Genomic DNA, 22,789 nt, shown 5'->3' with positions numbered 1-22,789 from the left:
ACTCTCCTAGGATGACACCCTAGAGCTACATAATTTTTTTAAAAATTAATTAATTAATTTAAAACGTCTTTATTGGAGTATAATTGCTTTACTATGGTGTGTTAGTTTCTGCTTTATAACAAAGTGAATCCCTCTTGCATCTCCCTCCCACCCTCCCTATCCCACCCTTCTAGGTGGACACAAAGCACCGAGCTGATCTCCTTGTGCTATGAGGCTGCTTCCCACTAGCTAGCTATTTCACATTTGGTAGGAGCTACACACTTTCTTGTGGATAATTTATGATGGCGATTCTCAAAGTGTGGTCCAGGAATCTGTGGATGTCTCTGAGCCTTTCAGGTGGGCCAAAAGGTTACACAGTCTTCATAATATCACTAAGATGCTATTTGCCTTTCTCTCGCTCATCCTCTCACATCTATAGAGACAATAAAAAGTTCATTATATGGTTTCAGATTTCACACTACAACTAACCTTAAGAAACTGTCCTTTGTCAAGTTTTGGCGTGGCATCATGGCACACTACCCACAATTATTTGAAGAGGCTGTTAAAATACTTCTTCCTTGTCCAGCTACAGAACTGTGTGGGGCTGGATTTTCTTCCTATACTTTAACCAAAGCAACATATGGAAACACATTGAAGTAGAGCAGATATGAGAATCTAGCTGTCTTCTCGGAAGGCAGAAATTTAAAAGACTGGCAAAAATGAAACACTGTACCATTATTTCTGCCTTTTGTTTTCAGTTTTGGAACAAACCAAATAGTTTTGTTGGAAGCTTTTGGAAAAAGAGTTCTTTTTATAAAATGTTATTTTTGTTAACATGGAAAGGGTTTATTATTTTTTAAAAAATGAATTTATAAATATTTTTTAAATTCTTAGCTTTAATTTCTAATATGGCAAATTTTGGTAGCTCTAATCCACATAAATAAAAGCACTCTGGGGTCCTCAGTAGTTTTTAACAGTTTAAAAGGGTTCTAGAGAACAAAACTTCAAAAACTGCTCCTCTCTTTTCTCATTACAGAAGGAATAGATGCTCATTATAAAATATGCAGGGAGCAAACGTATAAAAGGAATACTAATCCATAACCCTATCACTGAGAAATACTCTCTTTTGGTATTTCTCTCATTCCATGTCAATATCACAAACATTACTGATTCTGAAATACTGTTTTGAAGCTAAGATATCTTTTTTTAAAAATCACTGTATATCCTGCCAAATATGTCATTTAAAATAGGGTTTGGAGTGTCTCTGAGTAGCCATGCCCCAGATGAATTAACTACTGGCCATGCTGTACATTTAAGTGTTTGACATATTCCACTATTATACACATGACAGAGATGGACATCCTTGCAGCAGTATTATTGAAGTCATTTCCTAGATTTTTCTCGTAGAAGCATTTCCCAGATGTTGAAGTGTGGGATCAAAGGGATAGTCATGTTTTAAAGGCATTTCATACACATGGCCAAATTCCTCTCCACTAAATGGCCTTCCGTGAGGCCAGGGACTGGGTCGCCAACACTCATGATTATATTCTGTTTTTCCACAGATGAATGAATGAATGAATCAGTGTGTGAGAGGGACAGATTCTTCGTATCCAGGTGAAAATTGGGCATTCACAGTTAAAAAAATTATTTTGTGTTTGCTTAGTGAAAAAAGATGACCTCTCATCAGTATGCCATCTCATAATTTTTCCTGCCTTAGTGAACATGAGGGTGAAAATGCTGTCACATGTTTATTGGACATTTGTCTTTATTCTTTGTCGACTGCCAAAACAATTGACACCCAGTTCCGTTTATCTTCCAGGACTCGGCCTCCTTCCTGATCAGCTTTCATTACTCAACCAAGGCAGAGGTGGAAATAAGTGGCATGAGGGCCATAATCTTAGTGATTAATCTTCCCTGATGTTGTCAGAGGGAAGAGTGTTGGTTTTTTGTTTTTAATTTTTATTGGAGTATAGTTGATTTACAATGTTGTGTTAGTTTCAGATGTACAGCAAAGTGAATCAGTTATACATATATCCACTCTGTTTTAGATTCTTTTCCCATGTAGGCCATTACAGAGTATTGAGTAGAGTTCCCTGTGCTATACAGTAGGTCCTTATTAGTTATCTATTTTATATATAGTAGTGTGTATATGTCAATCCCAATCTCCCAATTTATCCCTCCCCCCTTACCCCCTGGTAACCGTAGGTTTGTTTTCTATATCTGTAACTCTGTTTCTGTTTTGTAGATAAGTTCGTTTGTACCTTTTTTTTTTTTTTAGATTTCACATATAAGCGATATCATATATTTGTCTTTCTCTGTCTGACTTACTTCACTCAGTATGACAATCTCTCAGTCCATCCATGTTGCTGCAAATGGCATTATTTCGTTTCTTTTATGGCTGAGTAATATTCTGTTGTAGATATGCACCACGTCTTCTTTATCCATGTGATCCAGCAATCCCACTCCTGGGCATATATCTGGAGAAAACCATAATTCGAAAAGATACATGCACCTCAATGTTCATTGCAGCACTATGTACAATAGCCAGGACATAGAAGCAACCTAAGTGTCCATCGACAGAGGAATGGGTAAAGGGAAGAGTGTTTTTTAAAAGCAGGAATTAATTTAATAATCAGGGAATTGCATACGAAAATTCACAGTTCTAACTTGGAAAGGGCTAGGAAGTAGTCTCTCATCACTGTTGACAGGGATTGGACATTGGCTGTACCTTTTATTTATTTATTTTTAAATAAATTTATTTATTTATTTTTGGCTGCATTGGGTCTTCATTGCTGCGCGTGGGCTTTCTCTAGTTGCGGTGAGCAGGGGCTTCTCTTCATTGCGGTGCGCGGGCTTCTCATTGCAGTGGCTTCTCTTGTTGTGGAACATGGGTTCTAGGCGCAAGGGCTTCGTAGTTGTGGCTCGCGGGCTCCAGAGCGCAGGCTCAGTAGTTGTGGCACACGGGCTTTGTTGCTCCGCGGTGTGTGGGATCTTCCCAGACCAGGGCTCGAACCCGTGTCCCCCACATTGGCAGGCGGACTCTTAACCACTCTTAATCCCTCTTACAGTACAGGGAAGCCCGGCTGTACCTTTTAAAGATCCATGTTCCTTGCTCAAGTTTCAATTCACCCTGGTCCCCTCCTCTCCCCCTACCCCGACCTCCATCTCCCTCTCTCTTTCTCTGGCCCTGAGTCCCAGCATCGTTTGCCCTTTATCCTCACCCTCATGCTGCCATTTTTTCTTAGGGTAAATTTAAAAGAACCATGCATGTTTCTTATGCACAAGTTTCTATCAAAAGTACCAAAAAGAAGAGTAGGAGACCCCATTGTCTCCATTTGTAAGTATCCTTGTGAAAGTGAAATATATTTAATGTAATTTGATATACTACATTTTAATGCAATGCATTTAATGCAATGTATAATATGTTATATATTATATGTATATAAATATAGTTGCATATACTTAGTATGCAAAGCATGTGTGTTTAAAGCAGCAGGTATGATTTTTTTCATCTAAAACATATTATTTTTTTTAAAAAAACCTCTGGAAAAATGCCCAGGCATCGAGCTCTTTTTAGATGGAGAGTTTATTCCAACATGTGTATCACATGCCCTGGGTCTCTCTGAACTGTAGACACCTGAGTTTGCGAATCCCAACAAGGCTGTCAGATGGTGTCCATCCATCTTCCTCTTGCATTTAGGCAGAAGCTTTAAGCTGAGCTTTGTGAGTGTTTTTCCTTCCCTCGAGAGAAGGAGATTTCTCAACTCACCACGTGCAGTGTTTAGGCATCTGGGCTATTTTAGCCTCTCTAAAGAGCTAGAGCTGAGAATATGAGAAAAGCCATCTCTTAGGAGCTATAATGTACACTGCTCTGACAGATTAAAACAGACGGTTAGGAAAAAAGATGGCAAGTTTTTCATAGGTGGATTTAAACATTATCCATATGGCCATATTTGTATTTTCTCCCTCCTCCTGCAGGGTTTTCCAAACTTTAGTTACTCACTTTTGGTTTTTTGCCATACCTCCTATGCCAACTAAACTATCACTTATATGTTTCTTTTAAATTGACTCACAATTTTATTTGATGTATTTTTTTTAATTGGACATGATTACCATAAAAGGAAAACCAATATTACTTCCCACAATTGAAAAGTAACATTAAAAAAATAAACTTCAAACAAATATAAAGAAGGGTCATACATTCTAGCTAGATCCTGTTACCTGCCTAAGACCCACACCTGAGTCCTGCTCATTCTGTTAAACGATGTTAAAGAAATTCCGGCATCAAACTAAGATTTCCTCCTTGACAAATTAAAAGCAGTAACTCGTAACTGAAAGAAAGTTTCACAGGGAATAACTTTGCCACTTGCTTACTTGGTGAGTTAATGCTATATAAATCTCGTTTTATTTACAATGTAAAGATTTTTCTCTATCACCACTGATAAGTATTCCATAATTTGTGAAATCCTAGTGTACTATTAATCATTTTTTAATTGAATTGAAAATATTTGTATTACTACTTGGGTTACTTCTACCTACCAGCTACTATGTCAACCTATTATTGACTGAACAATCGCTACAATGTGCTATTTTTTTCAAATCCCGACAAAACTCTTTGAGATATTCTTTCATACTGTTTCTCAATTATTCCTACTGCCTGTTTTACAGATGAGGAAAAGGAGGCTTAGAGAAGTTAAATTTAGCCAGGTTTTCTCACAACTAGAAGTGAGTTGAAATTCAAACCCAGGTCTCATACTACTTGTAATAGTTGGAATTGCTTGCCCTTCAGATCAACAACCAACTTCACTACAGTTTTGCCCCCTCAAACCCCATAGCCCTCACAAGTTAAGAAATCAGTAGTGTTCCAGTGGCTTTCCCCTGCCAGAGGGCTGGAAAAGAAAACCCCTAGAAGTGTTCATTTTTTCCTTAGGAACAAGGGCGGCTGTGGTTTCAGCTCTCAGGATCAATCCTAGATGTGACCCGTATTGAACTATATCTTTATCCAGGTGAAATCTGCTTACAATTAGCAAATAGACTACCTTGAAGGAGAACAAGTGTCTAAAAATAAGACAACTTACATTCTGAGAAAGGGGGAGTGGGGCCTGTACCTTCTTCCACAGGAATGGAGTTACAGAATTCTGTGGGTCAATTACAGTTGGGAGAAGACTTGATTTCTTTGATTCCAGAAGATGGAAGCTTTTGTCATTCCTTCATCAGCTGCCTCCTAGAGGTATCTGTCCATCTGTCTACTCACCCGTCCATCCAGTCATCCCCTTAACCATCCAATCACTTACCTACTCACCCACCCATCCAAATACCCAACCATGCATTTTCCCAGTTATTCACGCTTCCATCCAGCCACCATCCAGCCACTCATCCATGCATCCATCCATTCTTCTTTCCTTTCAACATTTATTAAGCACTTATCACATGCCAGGCCTTGTGGTAAGTGCTAAGATTACAAGAGGATACAAAGACACAAAAAGTATAGATTTGTCTGGGCCACAGATTAATAGGGAGAAATGCATGTGTATAAACTGAAAAAAAAAAAGTGTTCAAACAGCAGGGGGAATACAAGACTGAGGAGGAGACACCCTAGCTCTGCCTCGGGGGGGAGAAAGCCTTCCTGAAGGAAGCATCTTACACATGAGAGTTGAACAAAAACGTGGCATTGGTCAGGTGAAAATCAGGGGTCTGGAGGGGTGGAGAAAGTTGCTTCTAGCACCGAGAGCTACATGTGCAAAGGCCCAGCGCACACAACACTGCTAGTAGTAAAGCGCTGGCATATGGGTCCCAAATTTTAAGTTCTGAGGGGATTGCCCGGCCTTGCTTGCTCTTTCTGGATATTCAGATTCCTGCTTGGACTCTCTCTGCCTAAGGACTTGGGTTTTCATTTGTGTTTGCATTCTGATGTTGGCTGAACCATGGTCAATATTGCCTCAGTTCGTCTGGCACCAGGATTAAATGCTACAATATTACTCAGAGCAATTAACCTTTAGTGTTCAGCCTGGCGTATCCACCATATCCCTGTGGAAAAAGGGAATGGGTGTTTCTCCAGCTCATTTCTCCTGGCCCAGGGCTGCTTGTTGGGAGCATTTCATACAGAATTATTTTGTCTGCAGACAAACGGCTTGGAGGTTCTCTCGAATCTCTGAGGTTAAACCAGTACAGGGCTTGCTTTCTGACATCTTTTTGGTATCCCCACTGAGGCCATGACCCACCCCAAGCTGTTTTATGGTGAGGCTGAGGATTGAAAACCACTATCTGTTTCCTTCACCCTTTTACAAAGAACACAACTTTATGACATGGGAGTACACATCACTAAGTCTATGGGCAACTCAAACTTGTCACTCCCATCATACTACAGTGCCTGACATTGGTTTCATTTGCAAACTTAAGAAAAAGTGGGTTTGGAATTGGAAAGGTTGTGTGATCTTGGGCAAGTTACTTAACTTCTCTGGGCTTTAGTCTTCTCCACCCATGAAAATGAGATGATAATAGTGCCTACCTCATGAAGTTTTTATGAGGATGAAACAAGTTAATATTTGAAGGGTTCAGACAGTTCCTGGCACAGAGTAAGCAGAGAAATGTTTGTTAAATGCAATAAAGAAAGGTGTGCGGTATAGGACAGGGGATTAGAGCAGCGGTGCAGGAGCCAGGCAGATCTGGGTGCTAATGTGAGTTCTGCTACCTCCTAGCTGTGTGGCCCTGGGCAAGTTACTTCACCTCTCTGGTACTCTGTTTATTCACTGCTCAGATGGGGATAATGATTGTTCCTCCCTCTTAGGATTATGTGGGGTTGAAAGGAGATCTTGCACACAGCACCCTTGGCACAGTCTGGCAAAAAATAAACGTTCAGCATGATTATTATTCCTCAACTATAGCCCCAGCTGAGTTGGCCAAATTAAGAATTACGAAAGCAGATTTGCAAAGGGATGGGAACTCCATGCCCTCGCAATGCCAACCTCCTGCCCTTCTCCTGCATGTTCTAGAAAGTCCACTCTGTAACAGGGGTCTCTGTAGGGGGCATAGGGGACCTGGGTTCATTTTGACAACAGCCCTGGGACACAGGTAATATTAGCCTCATTGGATAAACATGGATTCTGAGTTTTGGTGACTTGCCCAAGGCAACCCGAGCACTAAGCAGCAAAGGCAGCATTTGAGCCCATGCCCGCCTCCCAGCCCACGCTTGACGAGCCCCGGGTAGCACTGAAATCAGACAGACCTGGGTTTGACTCCTTTTTGCCATTTACCAGCTGTGTGACCAAGTGAGTGTCACTGCCCTTCTGTCGCCCTCAAATTCTTCACCTGTAAAGTATGAAGAATAGTAGTAGCTACTCTCAGGGCAGTTGGTGAAGATTAAGCAAACCAGTGCCCGGAAAGCTTGGAGCTCGTGCCTGGCACACCGGAAGCACTGAATCGATGTTTGCGACAATTAATTTACTGTCGTTGGTGCTACTCCTATGATTCAGCACACTCTCAACGCTGCTCCAAGTTTCCAAAAGAAGAGAGAGAAGAGGATTTTTGAAAACGGGACCTATAGTTTTCTCAAACTCTCCTGGCATCATTTACTGCTGCTGATTTCCTGGGAATCATGTTTTTTCTAAGTTACAGTGTGTAAACTCTCATAAAAGGACACTGCCTTGTTTAAAAGCCAAGAACAGCTGTTCGGAGAGCATGTACCATCAGGAACTTCTCAAACTGTCCCACACCCTTGCCTCCAAGCAGATTTCAAGCCTTGACAATTTCTCCTCCTAAAAGGAAAGTATGTCTGTAACCACATCTTTCCCCATCGATTTTCTCCCCCTGTGTCTTTGAAACCGCAAGTCCGTGGCTAGCATCCAAGAGAGCCCTCCAGTGGTGTATCAGTGAGGGTCCGAAGGGAACAGATGGCACGCTCAAATGAGGACAATTCAAGGGAGATTTATCTCCTGAGAGATTCATCCCCAAGGTGTGTGTGGAGTTTAGCAGAAGGACAAGGACAGCGTGGAAACCCAAGGGGTAGCAGCCGTGGACTCAGAAAGAAAGAGAGCGGAGAAAGCTGGTTGCTTTAAGCAGAACAGTGACTTTCTGTAGAAGGACACGGCCAGCCTGAGGTCACCTCACTCTCCTCCTTTTCTCTAACTTCCTGTCTGGTATCCCCAGGGGCCAAACCCAACCGGAAGCCAAGGGCACAGCACTATGTCAATTGCGTGCTGACGCCGTCCACACAGGCTGGCCTTGGGAGGCAGAGCGCAGGTGGAGAGGGGTGGAAACAGTAAGGCAAACAGAAGAGACACCCCAGGAGAGATGAGGCTCCTGAGCTGCCTGGACAGGAAGGTTCTGGTGAAGCTAGTCCTAAAGACCGACTGTATCACTGATCAGCTTTTGGGCTAGCGACTCAAGGTACCAATTAAGGACTTCCCCAGTGGCGCAGTGGTTAAGAATCCACCTGCCAATGCAGGGCACACAGGTTCGAGCCCTGGTCCAGGAAGATCCCACATGCCACAGAGCAACTAAGCCCCTGAGCCACAACTACTGAGCCTGCGCTCTAGAGCCCGCGAGCCACAACTACTGAGCCCTTGTGCCACATCTATTGAAGCCCGCGCACCTAGGGCCTGTGCACCACAACGAAGAGTAGCCCCCACTCGCCGCAACTAGAGAAAGCCTGTGTGCAGCAACGAAGACCCAACGCAGCCAAAAATAAAAATAAATAAATTTACATTAAAAAAGAAGTACCAATTAAAGTTCGGCAAGTCTTTTAAAACAAGAATATCATGCTACATTCCAGTCCAAGAACTACTGTATCTATCTCAGGGAAGTACGATATATTTCAAAGCCCAGATAACAGAATGATTGACTAAAGTAAAATAGATCTTATTATTCACCTCTGGATTGATTTTTCCTCCATTCCCTCTATAAATAGACGGTTCTTTTATTTGCACACACACAGACTGTAAAACACACTGAGGATGCCCACAGCACCTGGCGGCTTGTGGAAGTTGGTTATTCCATGGTCTGCAGGCTCCCTTTGTTCCCACCTGTTGAATGTTACGTTTATACGACTCAGTTATGTTTGCCCCCATACCCGCTTACAGTGGTAGCACCTGTTAGTGATCATTGAAATAAATAGTAAATAATTCAGTAAACTATCAGGATCAAAATAAAGAGAGTTGAGTTTTCAGTGTTTTCAGTGAGTTTTCACAGTGTTTTCAATGAGTTTTCAGAGTTTTCAGTGAAAAGTTAGTTAAATTCTTTTGGGGGAAAAACCTCAGCAAAGGACAACCTAAAAAAACCGCTGTCAAATTAGCTGCGAACAAGGCAACAGTGAATGACAGAGGGAGAACAAGAATCTGGAAGGATCTATTTGTAATTTATGGTTGTCAATCTCATATTTTCCCCTGGTCCTCAATTCACGCTATCAGCCAGACTTTTAATATTCTTGCCTTAAGGGATTTTTTTTTTTTTTTTTTAAGAAGGGCAGAAGCTTCTGCTCTGAAGTCACTTGCCTAAGCCTCAGTAATTCCCTGGAATCTCCAACATCCCTTTCCTTTCATCCAAAGACTTTTCTCGTCCCCCTTTCCCTCTTGAACCCCAAAGTCACCTGGAGAAATTTCTTCATTCATCTCTTAACATTATCAAGGATGGGACATGCCCTTCACTTCTGACCATTTCTGCTTTATACCAAAATTCTTGAGGGAACTGAAGTAAGAGCATCCCTCCTCTCTGTTCACCTGGAATCTGTATTTGCCATGCTGTATTTGAGACGTTTCCTTTCCAGGCCCATCTCTCCACTAGACAGCAAGCCCCATGAACACTGGGACTGTGTCTCAGGCACCTTGTACTGCACCTTCCTGCTGCCATCCCCCAGCATCCTTGGGAACATAAATGCTTGTGGAATTATCTGAAAAGTTTTTGAACAGTGCTATCAGAGACACAAAGGGACACAAAGACTTTGCATTTCTAGGTAATAACATATTACCCCAACACTTTAAACCTGAAGGAGCTTCCAGGGCTAAGCTTGTTGAAGATCTAGTCTGAGTAACTCAGCAAAGGCAGAAAAGATCGAAACACTGTTAAGTCAAGGAAGTTGGTACCCTAAAGTTTGTTCAGGTTTTCCTAATGACTTATTTCTCCTCTTTGCCTGAAGGATTCATGCATCTGTAGGGATAGTCTTAGCCACAAGTAGCAGAATGTCCAAAAACAGTGGCTTAAATCACAAGTACACTTATTTATTACTTAAGAAGTACACAAATTTGCAGCCCCCGGGATGATACTGGTTTAATAATGTCATCAAGGAAAGTAGGACTTTCCACCTTTCCACTGAACTGTCCTTGGAACATTGACTTTTGTCCTTAGGCTATTATCCCATGGTTGTATTGATCTAAATATCGCATCCTGGCATGGTAGCTTCCAAAGCAGGATGGAGCATCACTTTTGAGTGGCACTCTCAGATGCAGGGAGAAAAATAGCTCCAAGAACCCCTCACCTGCAGGCAAATCACTGGCAAATTGTAACACGTTGCCACGTGTGGCAGTAGGCTTGAAGCAAGCATGGCTCACTTCCTAGGGCTGGACGCATTGCTGTCTGGAAAAATAAACAGGGTTCTGTTTGCAAATAAGTGGGGAACCAACGGTGTCAGTGAAAGTGATTTGTTACCGTGGAACACCTCAAATATTGAGATACTTATTTTTAATGTAGGAGTTTTGAAATCATGAGAGGTTCCTTAAGGAATTAGCCAAACTGTCTGTGTTTAGTGTTTGTGCTTCCCTGAGACGTGGTTTTTGTGTCTCAAGCTCAAAGACAGAGGTTTCTAAACACTCCAAGGACAAGATTTAGGTTTTTCTTAAAGAAAAAGAAAGAGGTGCATAGAGGATCCCAGGAGGGAAGCTGGGGCTGGTGGTTGAAAAAGGGGGAGTGATTCTACCCTGGTAGACAGAGGGTTATGCCCAGTTCCAAGGAAGGGGCAACACTTCTCTTGGGTGGTTGCTGTTTTTGTTAGTGCCAGAGACCAGTGCCACCTTTGCTTTCATGTTCCCTGGAGGGCAGCTATGGGACGCCAGTGGAATCTAGCTTCTGAGAGCAGAGGTTCTAAGAGTAACAATGAGGGTTACAGTCTGAGCCTGTGGTCAGGGGAAAGGGGAGAATCTTTGAGCCCACTTGAAGCATCTGGGCTCTGCAGACGGAAGAAGAACAGGTCGGTAAGGGGGGTAATTAGCAGAAACAGCAGCTGTAACTTCAAAGTGAATCCCCGGAGATGCTGAATCCCCAGTTTCCAATTTGGAAAATAGAGATTGTAATAGTAAGTATCTCATAGGTAGGATTAAACAATACAATGTACTTAAGTGCTTAGCACAGTGCCTGGCACATAATAAGGTTCATAAATCACAGCTGTTTTATTATTATTTTCTATTATTGTATGATTATATAAAAAAAAAGAGCAGTGACCCCATAACCAGGACTGAGACTGAATTTCTCAGCAATGAAGTTAGTGAAGGTTTTCAGCTGGATTCATTTGATAACGAGGAAAAGAAGAGATGTGACATTTCTTGAATCTGAATGTGATGGAGCAAATTCCCATTCATCACACAGGGAATCGATCGAGGGTTTGAGTCCCTTTCAAAATCATGCTCTCTTAGGACACAGACCTTCCAATTCTACCACTAACAGAACCACAGCTGAAGTGGCCCCACTTTCATCCAGCTGGTTCCGTCATCTGTGCACCAAATTAGACGTATTTTGCTGTAGATTGCTTGTCTATCAATCTACTGATCTATCAATCTACCTAATCTGTATAATATGTGATGTGCACTACATACGCGACGTGCACTGCAACATTATCTCGTTTTATCCTCCCAAAAACCCTGTAGGTGAGAATACAGGCTTTCAAACTTTTCTAATGGTCACTTACAATTAAGACACACATTTTTTCGTTAGGACCGTGTTCACCGAAACACACACACACAGGCATCTGAAAAAAAAAATGCTCTTACTTACTCTATGTAGTACATTCTATTTCAATTATATTCTACTGCATTCTATCCTGGTCCACTTAAAAAGTATTTCTTGTGAGCCACGATACTGATTTTTTGAATCATTAGTAGAATGAGTTCTTTTCCTCGGTCCACAGAATAGAAATTGAGAGAAGTTCAGGGAGATTACAGAAAAGGCCTGAAAAAACACAGCCAGTCAGAGTCAGACTGGAATTAGACCAATGACTTCTCTGATGTCCGAACATCCACCATGATGCCCACATCCTCCCACAGTGCATCTTCTTGAGGACAGAGAGCCCGCTTGCTTCATGATGGAGAGCTGTCCGGCCCTGCCCACCTGTCTGCTTGCTCAGTGGTTCTCAGCCCTGGCTGTACTGTACATTGGGCTCATCTAAGCTGCCCGCCCAGCAATTAAGTTTCCGTAGGTTCCGGGTGTGCCTGGGCAGAGGTACTTCGTATTATCTTAAGGCTACTCAGGTAGTTTCAATGTATATCCAGAGCAAGAACCCCTGTCGTGGGGAGCCCTGTGAGGCTCTCGCTTCTTCCTATTTTGGTGAGGGCTGAGACTGCAGCTTTGTTAATTTGCTGGGGCATTTCTAACCAGAGAAGATCCAATAATATGAACAAGCAGAAACACAAAGCATATTATTAAACCAAGCGTGTGTGCAAAGCAGTGTTCTTTCAATTGCAGTATTGTTTCCCTCTTCCCCCAGCTGGCTCCCAACTATGTAATTCCACTGCATAACTGGCTGTGGGGAGAAAAAAGTGGAGTGTGCTTTCCTGATTTTGACTGGAACCATCCACTTTCACTCAACCTTCCCTGGAGGAGAAAAGAACAATGCCCCCATTGAACGGGATTTGTAGCTTGAATCTGAATCTTCTTTAATAATTCCGGCTTTTCTGTTTGTGTAAAATTACTTAAACGCTCTGGGTCATAAGGTCCTCTCTAAATTGAAAAGCTGCTTTATTTTTATGTCTATGGCATAAGAAGCCCAAAGAATACAGTCAAACTGAATTTCCTCCTCCTGAATAGATGCAAGAATTTATGAACTCTAAGTGGTTTCTCCGTATGCACAATTTATTCTTGAAGCAAGAGAACTGTCCTCCATGAATCACGGAGGAGACCATGCTCAGTTAGGTAGAATCCATTCCCTTCTTAGGAAGCAGCATTAAGAATTCCTGGTTTGTTTGTTCCCTGACACGGAAAAAGGATACACCTTTTTAGATAGCATAAACGCCCAAGCCACATATTTAGAAAATAAACAAGAATGAAAACCTCCTACTAAGTTCAAGACTTGAAGATGCCTGTATTCCTGTTGAGTCATGCCACGACTTTAGGGAATTCACCATAATGACTCTTTCCTAAGCCTCAGTGTGTCCAGCTGTTAAATGGGAAACAAGTCCCTCTTCCAAAGAAAGGTCTATATTCTCAAAGAAAACGATGACATGCCACCTTTATGACTAGCCTTGAGATTCATGGTTCTTCATTTTGAAAAAATACACTGTCATGCCTCATTAGAGCAATGATTATAGCTCATTATAATAGCTGGCGTTGATTGGATACTTGTTATGAGTGGGGCATCTTGTCAAATTCTGGATTTTCTCATTTAATCCCAATAATTATATTGGATGGGAAATGATATTAATCCTGCTTTTCAGATGACAAAACCAGGGTTCAGTGAGGTTAATAACCTGCCCCACATCACATGACCTACAGGTATCATTGAGAAGAGAAGGATGTAGGTCCCAGAGCTACTGAGGACCCAGTCACTTCTGCCCAAAACATGGTGGTGCGTCACTGGTGGAGAGGAAGATGCTATTAGGCTTTACAGAAGTAAATTCTGCGTAGTTCACATGACTAAGTCAAACAACAGATTTATCAAGTAATGTCATACACAGGCTTTGACAGATGTTACTTTGGACAAGGACAAATGAACATGGATTACAGGAAAAATATTGAGTAAATAATATCCAGGTAGCACATGGCAAAACTTTTAATAGCTTATTTGAATAGATAGAAAATAATTTTTTAAACAGTGGAAGAGAGAATGTAGTGGGCCCTTGATTATATTTTTTAATGAGTTATTATTTCTAGAATCATAGTCCCCAAATGGAATCAGAGCCCCTAACTGTCCAAAAATGGGCGTTTAGTCACAATTCTGCTTTTCCCATGGCACACCGCCTTGTGCTAGAGACTTGGCAATTTACCCTCAGTAAATGTTACTGCAAGGGTGATACGGCTGAAGGAGCCCAAGTGGCCTTGCTGATCTGTCATCAAGTTGCTGTGTGACCTCAGGCAAGTCACCTCACCTCTCTGTGCCCCAGATTGTTGTTGTCTTCTTTTTATAAAATGAAAGGGATGGAAAAGTTTGGATCTGAGGCATATTCCAGTGCTACATTTCTGGGTGGGGTGAGTTAACTAACCTAAAACATATTTATTGGGCACTTCCTCCAGCTGTTTTTGGGAGGTAGCATGGCATGGAGATTTAGAGCAGGCAACTCTGGAGGCACATTACCTGGTCTGAATTCTGTTTCCACCACTTTTTGCTGTGTAACTTTAAGCAAGTTACTTAAATTCCCTGCACCGGTTCCTGTAGGAAGCACGGGAGCAGCAGAGTTCATACGCACACATTGCCGAAGCGTGGCTACCCTGCATGTTACAAATGTTAGCTATCACTTCTTTTATCTCAACGTGCCAGGCACCGTTTAGGTGAGAATCAAGGGACTGATTTATTAACTACGCAAATCATGTTTATGCTCTAAATAAAGGCGAGGAGGATGGTAGTTAGTGAGTGTCTCGCGTCCTGTTGTGTTTGCCAAGATTAATTTGCAATAAGCTGTTTTCAAACAGGACAGACACCTTTTTGCACTTCCTGAGATCACCAGCAGGTGGTGGAGTTGGATTATATTTTAGATAGTCAGGGCCTGGGGCTCTTTCAGCTGGGGGTTTTGTGGGACGATAAATACTTGTCTTTTTTTTCTTTATCAACACCTGGGATCATTAGCATCTGGAATAAATAACAGTTATCTTGGTCACTTAATGCTAAAAAATATCAAAGAAAAAGTTCTGCTAGTTAAGAGCACCAATTCTCAAAATGTCAGCATCATTTGTACCACCTTGTAGAAATGCAAACTCTCCAGCAGGGCTGAGTCAGAAACTCGGGTGTGTGCATAGGGGCAACGGGCACAGTGATTGTGATTTGCACGCACTCAGGTAGGAGAACCCCCCCGCTAGGGCTGTGCCTAGGACAGCCAGGTCTCGGTTCTGACTCCGAAGCTGAGTGCGTAAAGAGGGGGCATTTGCTGAGTCCAGGGACCAGCAGTTTTGACTGCAACATGGCAGTTGTTAGAAATGCAGTCTCAGGACCCACCCAGACATGCTGGACCAGAATCTGCATTTTAACCAGATCCCGGAGATTCCGCACAATCGCCTTCTTTTCCTTTCCCCTCCCCTCCCCCTCCTCCTCCCTTGGCTAGCCTCACCTCTCACCTTTTCAGCAACAATTCTGACCACGACCACGTGACACCTGCCGCCCCACCCTGTAGTGCAAGCTGCCAAGGAGGGAAAGGACCAAAGAATGGAGAAAAAAAGACCTTTCCGCTTCCTGTCCTGAAAGAACTTGAGAACAATGTCCCTCACCTGAAACTCACACGCTGTCTGAGTTTGCTCGCAAGGAGCGTGGTTGGTAATGGCTTGAGCTGGCAACTGACAGTTTCTGCCACCATCTAAAGCTGGGGGTCTCTAGCCACAGTGTCCATCAGGATCTTCTGGGGAGCTTGTTAAATGCAGTTGCTGACTCGGTAGGTCTGGAGTGGGTCTGAGAATTTTTCACAAGTTTCCAGATGCTGGAGGCTGCCGGTTCAGGGACTATACTTTGAGACCCACTGCTACGGTTGGCCCAAAAGTTCGTGCAGGTTTTTCTGTAACATCTTATAGAAAAACCCTAATGAACTTTTTGGCCAGCCCAATATTTTAGATTCTAAATCAGCTTTGTGATGCTGAGTTGTGTGAATAAACCGCTCACAAGTGAAAACCGGTGAAGTAGAAAAAGAGCAACAGCTGACAGAGGGAGAGAGGGATGGAGAGAAAAGTGAAGGAAGACCTCTACTTGGGTTTCTAGAGGTTGTCACCCTCTCTGTGAAGCTTTCGGACATGGATACATCTGCCCCCAAGGGTCCTGCCCTCCTCTTGGCCTGCAGCTCATGGCACACGCTGCCTTGTGTTGTGCGTTTAGCCCCTCAGAAAGAGTAGACCCTTCTCCTGGCCCCAGGGGAATGAAATAGGGTTGGTCTACACCATGATTCTTCTTTGGAAATGACAAGTTGTAACACATCAGGCCCCCAAGAAGCAACAGATGGCACCAGGTGATTTAGGAGGGGTTATTAAAATAGAATATTTATAGAGGCATGAACACATGGGACTCCAAAAGGATAGTGAGGTAATTACAGACTAGCAGCGACAGAGCTGTACCTTCCTCAGGCCAAAGGCATCAGTAGCGTCATCATAGAATTGAGGAGAGAGTCAAGTAGGGAGGACCCTCTTGAGAGCAGAAAAGTCCCCAGCCAGCCTGAGGTCACATCCAGAGAAGACATCTGGGGACTCGTCCCCCTCCCCCATCACTGTCTTTTCTTCCTCTGACCTTCTGCAGGGATCCCGCCTGGGCTGAAACCAGGCAGGGAATCTGGGAGCCCTGAAGTCCTTACAGGTAGCCCTCACTGGTCTACTTAGAATGTTGAAGAAAGGATGCAGAGCTGGGGGGAACTGGAAGATATCCAGCTCACAGGTCTGGGGGTGGGCAGATGACCCAGGCTGGCCAGTGAGATATGGGAAAGTCTGATGGGTGCTTCTGGAAAAGATTTTCTTCTCTAACTGTTACAGGAAGAAGGCTCGTCCTCTTCCTTCCTGCTTGGGACGTTGTTGAGAGGATGTGCTTTTTGGACATTTGGGCAGCCAGCTTGTGACTACATGGGGGACGTAGAGAGAATTGAAAGAATATGGGAGGTGAGGTCAGCAAGGCAGAGAAGGAGTGGGTAAAGGTGGAGCCTTGCTTGAATGTCCGCTGCTTCCAGCACATGGGACTCATCTCTCCATGCACTCTGCCTGCCGGTCCCTGTCTGCTCCACACTGTACCATTTATGCTGCTGAATCCAACTACATATCTGTCTCCCCGCCCCCCCTTGACTGTGAACTCCCTTATGACTGTGGAGAAATCTATGTAAAAATCGGAAATTCTTTTTCCACAGCAGATCGTGTTTCTTGCACTCCTTTCTGAGGCTGAACTATGTGGGCCATGATTTAATGGGGTTTCATTGTATTGTTTCAATCCAATCACCACCAGTATAAACTGTAAGAACCCAACCCATAATTGACTCCCTGTGATGCTGACCATGTGATTAAAGAGCTTGGGTTCTGTGTCTTGTGGACCTGGGGCCAAATCCTAGGAGCCTCCATGACTACTGGTGTCCTTAGGTACCTTAACTGACTTCTCTGAGCAAAATGAGGATAATAATACCCAGCACAATGAGTGAATACGAGGATTAACTGTGTTTAATACGTCCTAGCACAAAACCCATAGACACCCCTCCATAATATTTCCCTTTTTCTCTACTTCCCTTTTCCTTCTCGTTAAAGATACAACAAAGCCCCAAGACGATCCTTGGAAATTACATAACTAATAAAATTAACAGCCTGAAAGCTGAGTGAAGTCTCACCCGAAGATGCAGAAGTGATGAATGTGATGCTATTTATACCAAGCTTCAAGCTGAGTGAATTCAGAGCACAGGGGACCACTCACACACTGTGGCATTAATCACTTGGATAAGCTTAAAACGTGAAAAATTTTCAGAGGTTTTGAAAATTCCAGGCAGGCGACTCCCAAAGAAACAGGATCAAGTGCCCAACAAACGCTGAGCTTCCCTTTGACCTTTGGACTCTGGCTGACCGTCTGCTTTCCTTCTGCAGGTGTGGAGGCCAGCGAGGACGGCCCGATGACGGATGTGCTACAGCTGAGAGTGCGGCGCATCCCCAGCCGGGTCACTGAGGGCTCTTGAGTCATCCTTCTTGCCAGGTGTCTGTGGTCACTGAGGGCACAGGTGGTAGAGCGCCCCAGCCTGTACCTGGTCTAGATTGACCTGAAGAAGCATTCCCATCGTCAGTGCCCGCAGGCTGGAGGGGACATGCCAGCTGGCAGGGGCATGGCAGGTAACACCAGTGGATGATCCAATGGGGCAAGGATCACCAGGTGCATCAAAAGAGAAACAACTGCAATTTACTGAAGGTCAATTATGTGCCAAGCATCAGGCTAGACGCTCCTTTTGCAAATGAGGAAACCGAGTCTCAGAGAGGTTCCATGACTTCCCCAAGGGTGGCACCAGGATGCAAGTCTAGATCTACCACCAAACTCAAGTTGCTTCCACTATGTGAGGCTAAAAACTGGTCTAGCAAATGGCAATAATATGGCTTAGGTAAGCCCTATCATGCTGGGAAAGCAGAACTTTTGATCAAGCAAGAGGCAGGCTATGCCTTTAACTTTCGTGAAATCTTGAGACTGGCCTACTCTCTCTGAGTCTTTCCATCACCTGTAAATTGAGATGGCATTATCTTTGCTTGGCAGAATAATTAGTAAAAATTATAAAGTTCTTTGCCTCTTCTAGAGGCTTCTATTGTAAGCCTTCCTACCCATCACTAATAAACAGGCTAAGTTAGTTTACTGCCACACATAGAAGGATTCCAAAGAGACAAGTGCCAGCTCTGCTGGTTTTCTCATTAAACCTCAGTTAGTTCATCTATAAAATGGGGGTAATAACCACAGGCTGTAAAAATTAAATTAATAATTTAAGCCATTTAGTTCAGTGCTTAGTAGGTGCCAAACAGATGGTGGCTATGATAACATTCGTGTAGAAGAGCAGGGGCCACAGATGCTGAGATCTGTAAGAAATGTGACTTGTTTTTCCTGGGCAGTGGGATGAGGCCAGAGTTAGGTAAGTGGCTCTTATCTTCCAGAAAGGGAAATGCTTGGGATAATGGGGAAAGCACTACCCTCCACACTGGAGAAATCCGTCCACCAGCTGCCCACTTGCCTCTGGCTCTCAGTCTTCTCATGTGTAAAATAAAGTCTCTTTAGATCAATGACCCCTAAGATGACTGAGGTCCGTGGGGTACTGGTTCCCAAGGATGGGCAGCATGGGGTGCTTAATAATGAAAGCATGCTGTGATCCAATTAGTTAGGGGACATGAGTGCTAAGCAAATAAAACAGATTTAAAAATGATTATTATAGGACTTCTCAGAGACTTTCATGTACCAATGTATGGGATAGATCTCCAAGATGGGGTGCGGCAGACAGCATTTCCCAAACTTATCTGAACAACGCTTTGGAACTCTTACTCTTTCATCTGCGAAGCTCTTCTAGACCTGAAATTCTACGATTCGAACATCTGGGGCGTGTAAAACGGCTGGTTCTTTAGAGGTCAGCAACGACATTTTTCTCATCGTGACTCAAGGTCGTTGATGAAGCAAAGCCTCTTTACCTTTTCTCTCTGGAGGTCTAGGCAATTATTCAGTCATTTCTCCTTCCTTTGAACTGGGTGTACACATTCAATTGCCTCACTTGTTCCTGTGCATTTTAATGGTAACGGTGCTCAGAATAACTAGCGAGGATGGTTATAAGCCGGACTCAAAGTGAGCACCGTCTTGTACTGATGAAGACACACTGAGATGACAAGGTGGCAGTGAGAGTTACCTGAAGCCCTTAGCACAGGACACGTGTGACAGCAGAGGCCTCCGGTGTTAGCTTTTCATTTTAAGATTAAGGTTATTTGTAAGATTCTTAAATGACAGAACTAATAAACAGGAAAATAACGACAGATGAGAACTGCTGAAGAGATTTCCACATGCTCGTGACTGTTCTGCTTTACTTGCCGTTGCATCATCAGGTCCGTTCTTATGAGACAAGTCCGATTATTTTCCTCCTTTTTACAGCTGAGGAAATGGGGGCAGAGTAAGTAAATTTTCGGAAGCTATGAAGCTTAGGCGGAGGGTCCAAATCCTGCGTTCACCGATTCCTTGCCATGTGGCTCTGGCCAAGTTACTTACTGACTTCAACATTTACTAGGTCCTTTGCAAGACTGAGATAATAACAATAGTATCTAAATAAGGGTGGTGGTGAGGGTCCAAGGAGACATTGCATTTATTGAATGCAGAAAGTTCCTGACACCCAGTCAGTACTCAATATATTAGCTGATAGTTTTTTTTTTTGCGGTACGCGGGCCTCTCACTGTTGTGGCTCTCTCGTTGCGGAGCACAGGCTCCGGACGCGCAGGCTCAGCGGTCATGGCTCACGGGCCCAGCCGCTCCGCGGCATGCGGGATCTTCCCGGGCCAGGGCACAAACCCGTGTCCCCTGCATCGGCAGGCGGACTCTCAACCACTGAGCCACCAGGGAAGCCCATAGCTGATAGTTTTTAATGATTATTATCACGATGTTGACATCTGTGTTAAAGGCTGTTATTTTATTTCAGAGGTGAGTGCTTTTTATATAAAATGTAAATACAATTATGTGTATATGGGATACGGGATAAAAGTGATCCTATTTTAAGTTTTATGTTTATACAGTTTTTTGCCCCAGTGAATTAAAGGTGTTCACTGAGTTGAATGTGGACCAAAAATCTGGAATAAGATAGTACTGAAATATGCAGTGGTGGGAACTCTCATAGAGTACAGGTGGGGGCCAGGACTGCACCCACTTTGCAGAGTCATTCGACAAGATCGAATCAAAATGAGGATGTGCATCCCTGGGTCCTAGCAACTTCGTGATGCCCTGGAGGAGCCCTCACACCCATGCACAAGGAATGTTGACAGCAGAAGGATGTGAGATGGTTAAAAATGGAAACAAACTGAAGGTCCAGAAACAAGATGATGAGTAAACAAATTAGGATAAAGTCATTCAGTGGAATCTTACACCAAAGTTAAATAAATGCATTAGCGCTCAAGTGAGTTACAGCAGCAAGGCGAGATCTCGAGTAGAATGTTGAAAAAAAGCAAATTGCAGAAAGATATATGCCGCCTAAAACCTGCAAACAGTATCATATATTGATTATGAATATGTTCATTTGTGGTAATCATATAAAACATGTTTGGCAATAATGGATCCCAAATTCAGGAATTCAGGTTGGCTGTTATTTCTGCAAAAGGAGGATCAGGGGATTAGATTTGCTGAAAAGAAATCAGGGCAATTTGACACTATCTGTAATATTTTATTTCTTATAAAAGTGTTGGGGCCTAAATGATCAATGTTAAGATTTGACAAAGCTGGGTGGTAGATGCTTTTCAGTATGCTTGCAATGTTTCAGAATTTTAAAACTCGTATGTCATCACTTGTGTTGTCTGCTCTCCTCTTTCTTTGTCTGCTTTATAGTTTCAACATGTTTAGCACTTATGCTTAGATGTGCATTTTTCTGAACAGCATTTTATTTCTGCTATGAACCCTCTGTAAAAGGTTTTGGGTTTATGGATTTCAGTTCTGAGTGTTAGAACTTGTTTTCTGCTGGGTTCTTATGAGAGGTCGTGAAGTGCGCTCTGCAGTCAGGGTTGAGTTAATCATTGAACATGGCTTCCCCTTGGTCTGTGTCAACTCCCTGAGTGCTTCTGGCAGCTAACGCCTTCCCATGCCGGGGACCCGCAGAGGGAGAGGGACCGGGAGGTGACGTGATTGCTGAGCGCTGAAGGCTGGGTCACACAGCATCCCTCCCTCCCCGACCCATCAGTGTCTCTGTCGCTCGCCTCAACTGATCAACAGCGTGAAGGAGACTCATTGAGGGAATCGGGTGCTTGTGGAGTTGTCCCTGACCTACTGGGGAAGAGTTCAGAGAGGCCAAGGAGGTTTGTGACCTTCCTGTTAAAATGTGACTTGACCAAGGGGAGGTGAGTGGACAACGGGGTCAAGTGAGGCATCAAGTTCATGGATGAGATCAGGGTCAACGGGGTCAAATCCAATGGGTGACTACGTGCACGTGTATGTGTGAATGAGTAAAGGAGTGTGTTAAAATATATGTATTACATCTAAAGCAGATAGTATCGTACACAACATCTTCTAAGTTACTAACTCAGCACACTGTGAAATGTGAAATGTCTGACACTTAAACTATGAAATGACTCAGCAAAGATAGGGAAGGCTATTGTATCTTTAAAGGGCTTATATTCCAAGGAAGCCAGGTAGAAACTCAAATCAATTCTTCTCTGTGGATGATTTTGTGGTGGGCTGGGTTAAAAAAGTTTTTTTTTTTAAATTTTATTGTGCTAAGAACACTTCAGATGAGATCCACACTTTTACCAGATTTTTAAGTGTGTGATACAGTCTTGTTATCTCTAGACCTGATGCTGTACAGCAGATCTGCAGAACTTACTCATCTTGCATAACTGACATTTTATACCCATCGGTTAGCAACTCTGCATTTGCCCCTCCCCACAGCGCCTGACCACCATCATTCTATCGTTTGCCTCTCCGAGCTTAATCATTTTAAATCCCTCATATAACTGGATCACGCAGTATTTGTCCTTCTGTAACTGGCTTCTTTTCACTTAGCATAATGTCCTCAAACTTCACCCATGTTTCTGCATTTTGCAGCATTTCCTCCTTTTTAAAGGCCAAATAATATTTCCCCTGTATCTATAGACTGCATTTTCTTTGTCTGTTCATCCACCCAGATGCTTTAAAAAGTTTTCAAATTTCTATTTTGAAAACCTCAAACTACAGAAACATTGGAAGAGGGGCACCATGAATACCTTTTTGCTTTTCACCCAGATTCTTCAAGTTGTTAACATTTTGCCACGTTTGCTTTCT

Source organism: Delphinus delphis, chromosome 15 (genome assembly GCF_949987515.2).
Source record: "Delphinus delphis chromosome 15, mDelDel1.2, whole genome shotgun sequence".
Classification (NCBI taxonomy): Eukaryota; Metazoa; Chordata; class Mammalia; order Artiodactyla; family Delphinidae; genus Delphinus; species Delphinus delphis.
Note: the sequence above shows the minus strand (reverse complement) of the source record.